The sequence below is a fragment of the Hemiscyllium ocellatum genome, chromosome 33 (genome assembly GCF_020745735.1).
Source record: "Hemiscyllium ocellatum isolate sHemOce1 chromosome 33, sHemOce1.pat.X.cur, whole genome shotgun sequence".
Lineage (NCBI taxonomy): Eukaryota > Metazoa > Chordata > Chondrichthyes > Orectolobiformes > Hemiscylliidae > Hemiscyllium > Hemiscyllium ocellatum.
In genome coordinates, this window is record NC_083433.1 from 14,079,627 (window position 1) to 14,088,014 (window position 8,388).

Below are 8,388 nucleotides of genomic sequence, written 5' to 3' on the forward strand. Positions count from 1 at the left end.
TGGGTTTCCTCCCACAGTCCAAAGACGTACAGGTCAGGTGAGTTGGCCATGCTAAATTGTCCGTGGTGTTGGGAGCAGTAGTCAGAGGGAACTGGGTCTGGGTGGGTTGCTCTTCAGAGGGTCAGTGTGGACTTGTTGGGCCCTACCTCATAAACCACCTGCCCTCTCAAAAAAAATTACATAAGTGTTACGGTGCCAAAGGAGGCTATTCAGCCCATCAAGCCCTGCACCCCTCATTAGATGAACATCATAAATTGCCCCTGGAGCAGTCAGGCATGGGTAATAAATACCACTCATACCCACATCACAGGAAAGAAACATTTTTTTACTAAATGAATCCTAACTGGGATTTGCAAGCAGTTTGTTTTTAAGGTACAAATTGACTTAAAATTAATTGAAAGATCTTGTGGCACCTACTGCATTTACCAGGGGTTCAGATAACAACAAGGTCCCCATTCATGGTGCTCTCCTTTATTTACCAAGCTATTATATTTTAATTTAATAAGGTGAGGCCTATCCCACGCCCATGCTCCCGAATCCCTCCCTCAGAACATTCCTGAAACATTTACCTTCAATCCGCCTCACGATCCCCTCAACCCGCCCACCGGGCACGCCCTGACCTGATGGACAGCGGCAAACTCCAATCCGTTATCGGGCTCCACCCACCTTGTATGATTGGCATCGGAGTGATCCAGTCAACTGGCAGGTCTTGCCCATCCGTTAAGATTGACAGCCGCACTATCCAATCAGTTGGAGGATCCGGCCGACCCAGCGTGATTGATAGAGTAATTCACCAATCAGCAAGCGGACCATACCCACAACACATGATTGATAGTGAGCAGCTCCAATCATCACGTGGGTGCTACCCATCTGACATGATTGCCAGTGGAGATATCGAATCAGCAAGTAGATCAGACCCACCTGACATGAATGATAGCTGTAATCCCCAATCCTTGATCGGGTCCTGCCCATCTGTCCTGATCGACAGATCTTGTCTCCAATCAGCGAGCGGAACCTGCCGTAGGGATAGGATTGACAGTCGATATCTCCAATTACACCGCGGACCGCGGGGACTAATTGCGAGGCGTGTTGGGGAGGGGACCTTCGCACTGCTTCAGACTGTCACAGCTTACCACCTACCGGAAATCCGCCCAGCGCCATTTTTCTTCCAGTCACTGCGAGCGCACAAGACGACATGCGGCGTTGGCTGCCATCTTTGATAATGGCCGGTTGCAAAGGGAAAGGAAAAGTAACATTTGAGGATTGAATCCACATGCAATCTTCACAATGCAACCAAAGAGGAATTTGGTCAACAACACATCAGCAAAGAAAGATATTACAGAAGTGTTACAGTACAGAAAGTGGTCCTTCAGCCCATTGTCCCTGAACCGACTCATTAAATGAGCACCATTTATTAATAATTGGGCCCTCATAATTTTAAAAATCACACAACACCAGGTTATTATCCGACAGGTTTATTTGGAAGTATGCAACACTGGCACCTCCATCTCATAATTTTGTACAACTCAGTGAGGTTTCTCCTCAGCCTTGTCTGCTCAAATGTAAAGGAATCTTAGCCAATGTAGACTTCCATCACAGAAGAGAGGCAAAATGTCAAATGAGCCAAGTGGAGCTGTGAAAAGAGACTGGCAGCCAACATGAAGAGTAAATGGAATTAGGCTTATTGTCACGCATACATGAGTACAGAGAAAAGTTTACAATGTCACCTGACACACCACTATCTTAGGTACAAAGTACCTAGGTACAAATCTTAGAAACAAAATCAACAAATAAGGGGAAAAAAGTGGCATTACCTTACACTCATTCATAGTATAAGTTAGAAAGATAACAATTAAAGTTAAGAAGATAAGCATTACAGTCTCTCTGTAAAGGGCCTGCAGTAGATCAACATGGGGGCTCCCACATGTGGTCTGACCAGGCCTGCAAGCCGCTGACTGCCCACATCAGTCCCCAGTCTCAACAACCGCATTGTTCCAGACATACAGACTGTCACCCTCTACTCCATCCTCCAGCCCTCTGCTTAGGCCTCCAGCCTGCTGACTGCCCCGCTCCCGCTGGTCATCCGACTCAGCTTGGGCCTGGAGACTGCTCCGCTCTTTGCACACTTGCCATCCTGCTCCCACTTGCCCTTCCAGCCCCCCGAAACATCGAATTCCCTGTTCCTTGGATGCTGCCTGACCTGCTGCGTTTTAACCAGCAACACATTTTCAGCAATCCACTCACTGCAAGTTGTGTCCCAAATTCCAGACACATTTTGTGTATTTTCCCTTTAAGAAGACACAAGATCAGGAGTTATAAAGCCAGTTTCAACTCTACCGGAGTGTGTTAGTGGAACTGAATGTTCTCATGCATGCCAGCGGGCTAAGGTACTTCGCTGTACTGTCCTGGATTTGAGTGTTAGCAAGCTATGAAGATCACAGTTGAACATCGAAGATCCATACATTATCTTTGTTGACATTTTATATTTTTGGAAGGGTCTCATTTCTTTATTTCTTTATTTCTCTGCCTTTACATTCTATGTTCTGGTTTATTTTTCTGTGTTTTAAGATGGTACCTGAGGGTTGTGACAACATTTTTCACTGTATTTTTGTAACAAGACACGTGTGACAATAAATTAATTTAATCTCTACAGATGTGTGCTGCATTACTAATTCTTATCATGTTTAGTAATTAATAAATTCACTCATTTCAAACTCAAAAAAACCTGATTAAATGTGGCACAGTGGTTAGCTTGATTAAATGTGGCACAATTAGTTTAAATTATGTGGGTGGCATGGTGGCACAGTGGTTAGCACTGCTGCCTCACAGCGCCAGAGACCTGGGTTCAATTCCCACCTCAGGCGACTGACTGTGTGGAGTTTGCACATTCTCCCCGTGTCTGCATTTCCTCCAGGTCCTCCGGTTTCCTCCCACAGTGAATTGGCCAGGGTATATGTAGGGGAATGGGTGCGCTTCAGCTAGTTGGTGTGGACTTGTTGGGCCGAAGGGCCTGTTTCCACACTATAAGTAATCTAATCTAAACATAAATTCCTTTGGCGAGAGTGTGGTGCTGGAAAAGCACAGCAGGTCAGGCAGCATCTCAGGAGCAGGAGAATCGACATTTCAGGCATAAACCCTTCGTCAGGATTCCTGATGAATCTTATGCCCGAAACTTCAATTCTCCTGCTCCTCGGATGCTGCCTGACCTGCTGTGCTTTTCCAGCATCACATTCTCGACTCTGATCTCCAGCATGTGTAGTCCTCACTTTCTCCCATAAGTTCACTTGGATCTGAATAAAAGTGCACACTGGGGAAAAATGACCTTGTTGTGTCCTTTACATCTCTTTTTGGATGGGGAAGGGGAGCCAGCTCATCCTACCCGACCAATGATTTAGGGAACTATAATAAAATGGCAAAGGCTACGTAGAATCAAGGTGTAAATCTGTATTTAAGGTGATAGGGCACCACAGCCAGGATAGATACACCCAAAGATATTGAAAGAAGTGAGAGTATAAGTTGAGGAATGGTCATCATTTTTCACTTTTCCCTCATCTTGGGGGTGGTGCCAGAAGACGAGAAAGGTGTGAATGTTTTGCACGTATTCGAAAAATAGGTGTAAGGATACATCCAGCAACTACAAGCCAGTCTGTTTAACTTTGGATAGGGGGGAAATACTAGAAATAATAATTTTGGGAAAAATATAAAAGCTTTATGTGTAAATGCTGGTTAATTAAGTAAGCCAGCACAGACTTCTTAAGTGAAAATTACATTTTACTAACTTGTCTGGTCCTTTTTGAAGAGGTAATGAAAAGGACAACATTGTTGATGTGGTGTACCATGGCCATCCAAAAGGAATTTGATACAATACCACACAACAGAAATGTGAGCAAAGTTATAGCTCAGAGAATAAGAGAGACAGTAGTAACATGGATAAGAAATTCACTTAAAGACAGGCAAGAGAGAATTGTGGTCAATGGATATTTTGTGAACTGGACAGAGTGTTGTGTCGCTTGCTCGTCCTGATATATATTAATGACTAAGACTTTAATGGACATAGCACAATTTCAAAGATTGTGTATTATATGTAATTTGGAAGCGTTATGAACTGTGAGGATAATAGACTAGAACTTCAGAAGGATACAGACAAGTTAGTGGAATGGAGGGACAGGTGGGAGATGAAGTTTAATGTGGAGAAAGATGAAGAGATTCATTTTGGAAAAGTGAACAAGGAGAGACAATACAAAATTAACAGTGCAATTCTAAATGAGGTGCAGCAGCAGATGTATTTGTGCCCAAGGAATTGAAGGTTGCAGGACAGGTTGAGAACACAGCTAATCAAACATGGAGTAGAACAAAACCAAAGAACAATTCAATCCTTCAGCCCTCCAAGCCTGTGTGACACATTTTGCCCTTCCATACTAACACTGCCTTTACTTGCAGGATCCGTATCCCTCTATTCCCTTCCCATTCATGTATTCATTCAGATGCTTCTTGAATGCTACTATTGAGTCTGCTTCCACCATCTCCTCTGGCAGTGTGTTCCAGACACTCACCACTCTTGTCTCTCACATCTCTTTTAAAGTGCCCCCCACCCCACTCATCGCCCCCTCCCCCTCACCCCAACACACACGCACCTTGAACCTGTGTCCCAAGTAATTGACCCCTCCAACCTGGGAAAAAGAGCCTCATATTTTCCACTCTATCCCTGCCATTCACAAGCTTATGAACTTCTATCAGGTTTCCCCTCAGCCTCCTGCATTTCAGTGAAAACAAACCAGTCTATCCAACCTTTCTTCAGATCTAAAATTCCCCACACCAGGCAACGACCTTTTCTGTATTCTAGAATTTATTAATAGGGAATCAACTAGACGTTATTTCAAACATGTATAAGGATGTATTTCAGCTACAGTTGGCGTACTGTGTTCAGTTCTGTGCACCACAGATTAGATTACTGTAGATTAGATTACTTACAAGTCCCAACAAGTCCACACCGACCCGCCGAAGCGCAACCCACCCATACCCCTACATTTACCCCTTACCTAACACTACGGGCAATTTAGCATGGCCAATTCACCTGACCCGCACATCTTTGGACTGTGGGAGGAAACCGGAGCACCCGGAGGAAACCCACGCAGACACGGGGAGAACGTGCAAACTCCACACAGTCAGTCGCCTGAGTCGGGAATTGAACCCGGGTCTCAGGCGCTGTGAGGCAGCAGTGCTAACCACTGTGCCACCGTGCCGCCCACTAATTTGATTTGACAGCATCAGAAAGAAAGTTGTAAAGATTCACTAGATTGGTTCCAGGGATGAGGAACTTCAGTTACAAAAATTGATTGGAGAAGTTTGGACTGTTTTCCCGGGAGAAGACAAAGCAGAAATTTGATAAATGCATTCAAAATTATGATAGGTCTATACAGTGCTGGTAAGAGAGAAATTGTTCCCACTCTTGGAACGAGAGGGCACAGATTTAAAACAATTGACAAAAGAAGCACGAAGATAAGGAAAATACATTTTCACGCAGTGAGTGATTAAGGTTTCCAAATGCACCGTCTGAGAGTGTGGGTGAGGCAGGTTCAATTAAAGCTTTTGAAAGGGAGTTCGGTTGTTATCTAAAAAAAATACTTAGGGTTAGGGAGAGAAAGAAGGTGAGACTCACATTCAGAGATCTAGGTGCAAATATGATGGACTGAATGGACTTCACCTTGTCATAATAATTCTGTCATTCTGTGAATCATAGAGTCATAGAGTCATGGAGATGGACAGCATGGAAACGGATCCTTTGGTCCAACTTGTCCATGCCAACCAGGTATCCAAAATTGATCTATTCCCATTTGTCAGTATTTGGCCCATATCCCCCTAAACCCTTCCTATTCATATACCCATCCAGATGCCTTTTAAATATTGTAATTGTACCAGCCTCCACCACTTCCTCTGGCAGTTCATTCCATACACGCACCACCCTCTGCGTGAAAATGTCGCCTCTGAGGTCCCTCTTAAATCTTTCCCCTCTCACCCTAAACCTATGCCCTCTAGAGCTGGACTCCCTCGCTCCGGGGAAACGACTTTGGCTATTCACCCTATCCACGCCCCTCATGATTTTAATAACATCATAGAACTGATAAAATAGATTTGATAACCCCTCAGCCTCCGACACTCCAGGGAGAACAGCCCCAGCCTATTCAGCCTCTCCCTTTAGCTCAAATCCTCCAACACAGGCAACATCCTTATAAATCTTTCCTGAACCCTTTCAAGTTTCACAGCATTCTTCCTATAGGAGGGAGACCAGAATTGCATGCAGTATTCCAAAAGTAAATTTATTTGAGAATTACACATTGCATAAGTCTTCTCACACAGTCTATCTTTAAGTCAACAGCTGAGCAGTGTGGGATGTAGGTAAAGCAGTGTTGCTTCTGCAGCCATAATTACTTCTGCAAGGTGATGAACTAACCTACACCATTGTATAATTGCTTCAGCCAAGAGCTGAGTTAGCTAAAACGTGCGTACAAAGATGAAACTGTATGACGGGAATATATAATTGCTTCTGCAAGGTAATGAACTAACTTACACAACTGTATAATTGTTTCAGCAAATAGCTGAGTTAGCCAATACATGCATGCAAACAATGGAATATGTTACTGACAAATAGATAAGGAGGGAAAGAACATTGAGTTATTCCAGCTTGGCATATTGCCTCTACGTAGGGACCAGAGCGAGACAAGTTAGCTGCAAATAAGGGATAAAACAAACAAGAGTAAGGGTCGCCAGGCTTAAAGTAGTGGGAGAAGTAAACAAGGGCGGAGGGCAGCCAGGCAGGGGCAGAACACAACGAGGAATAGTGATAGGTTTGACACGTAAGATGCTAGGCCAATGAAGTAAACGGGGAATTACCAAGAGAGACTCAAATAAACTGTATAAATTGTGGAGTAATTTTTGGATGAGTGTGCCTACTCATTAGTCACCCGTCTTGCAAGAACATTTCAATAAAATTCGCTGTTTCAGAATTTGACTCAGACTGAAGTTTATTGATATGTGAGCTTTGTTTCTCACAGCGGCTTGCAACTCCACTGCAGAAGGCCGCTCAGAGTCAACTGAGGTAAAATCAAAATACAGAGGATATTGGAAATCTGCTATGAAAACAGAAAGTACTGGAGAGCCTCAGTAAAAGAGAAACAGAGTCAGCATTTCAATTCCAACATGATTTCTTCAGAACCCCTCCATCAGTGTCAAGCACGTTACTGTGAGTACAGAGTGAAATGTGGGACAGCCAAGCCAAGTGTAACTGATGTCCTCCAAGGATTATTTCCAAATGGATTTTCATGTTTGGGGTAAATTTGACTGATAGTTGCTTGTTAACCCCTTCCGCTGCGACTTTTTTTGGAGAAAACGTTTAATTTTCAGACAAATTTTTTTATTGCTTTTTTTATAGTATTTTCAATGCTGATTATGGAAATAACTTTTGTTTTTATCTATTTCCAATATTTTACTTGAAATTTTATTTTGAAAACACCATTTTCGGCAAAATAAAAATTGGTCTCTCAAGTAGTTCATCTTTCGACCAGTTCATTTCTTGATCTGGCATTTTCACAATACCCCCAAGCATTTTCAAGGCGAAAAACAGACAAATTTCTGCCTTTGTTACAGGGCGGCACATACAATCTCTTTCTCCAGTTTGTTCAGCAAAGCGATTAGTTTCGTCCAAATTCTTTGAAGAGGTGACCAAGCATGTGGATGAGGGAGCAGCGGATGTAGTGTACATGGATTTTAGTAAGGCACTTGATAAGGTTCCCCATGGTAGGCTTATGTGGAAAGTCAGGAGGCATGGGACCGTGGAAAATTTGGCCAGTTGGATAGAGAACTGGCTAACCAATCGAAGTCAGAGAGTGGTAGTAGATGGTAAATATTCAGCCTGGAGTCCAGTTACAAGTGGAATTCCGCAGGGATCGGTTCTGGGTCCTCTGCTGTTTGTAATTTTTATTAATGACTTGGAAGAGGGAGTTGAAGGGTGGGTCTGTAAATTTGCAGATGATACAAAGATTGGTGTAGTTGTGGATAGTGAGGAGGGCTGTTGGCTGCAACGGGACTTAGATATGATGCAGAGCTGGGCTGAGGAGTGGCAGATGGAGTTCAACCCTGTCAAGTGTGAGGTTGTCACAATAAGAATGCAGAATACAGGGTTAACGGTAGGGTTCTTAGTAAGGTGGAGGAGCAGAGGGATCTTGAGGTCTATGTTCATAGCTCTTTGAAAGTTGCCACGTAGGTGGATAGAGCTTGTAAGAAGGCCTATGGTGTATTAGCTTTCATTAGCAGAGGGATTGAATTCAAGAGTCGTGAGGTGATGTTGCAGCTGTACAGGACCTTGGTAAGGCCACATTTGGAGTACTGTGT

General features: G+C 43.6%; 1 protein-coding gene across 5 annotated transcripts in view; it reads right to left on the bottom strand.

Annotated features, from left to right (window-relative positions):
* The window catches only part of pla2g6 (phospholipase A2, group VI (cytosolic, calcium-independent)), an 84,762-nt gene extending 84,147 nt beyond the window's left edge, over positions 1-615 (bottom strand). For 3 of the 5 annotated variants that reach the window (XM_060849565.1, XM_060849568.1, XM_060849564.1), the window contains exon 1: positions 570-615. The gene's annotated coding sequence lies outside the window, so the exon portion shown is untranslated. The remainder of the gene's footprint in view (positions 1-569) is intronic. The other 2 variants (XM_060849567.1, XM_060849566.1) reach the window with 2 other exon arrangements.
* Positions 616-8,388: the final 7,773 nt, after the last annotated feature.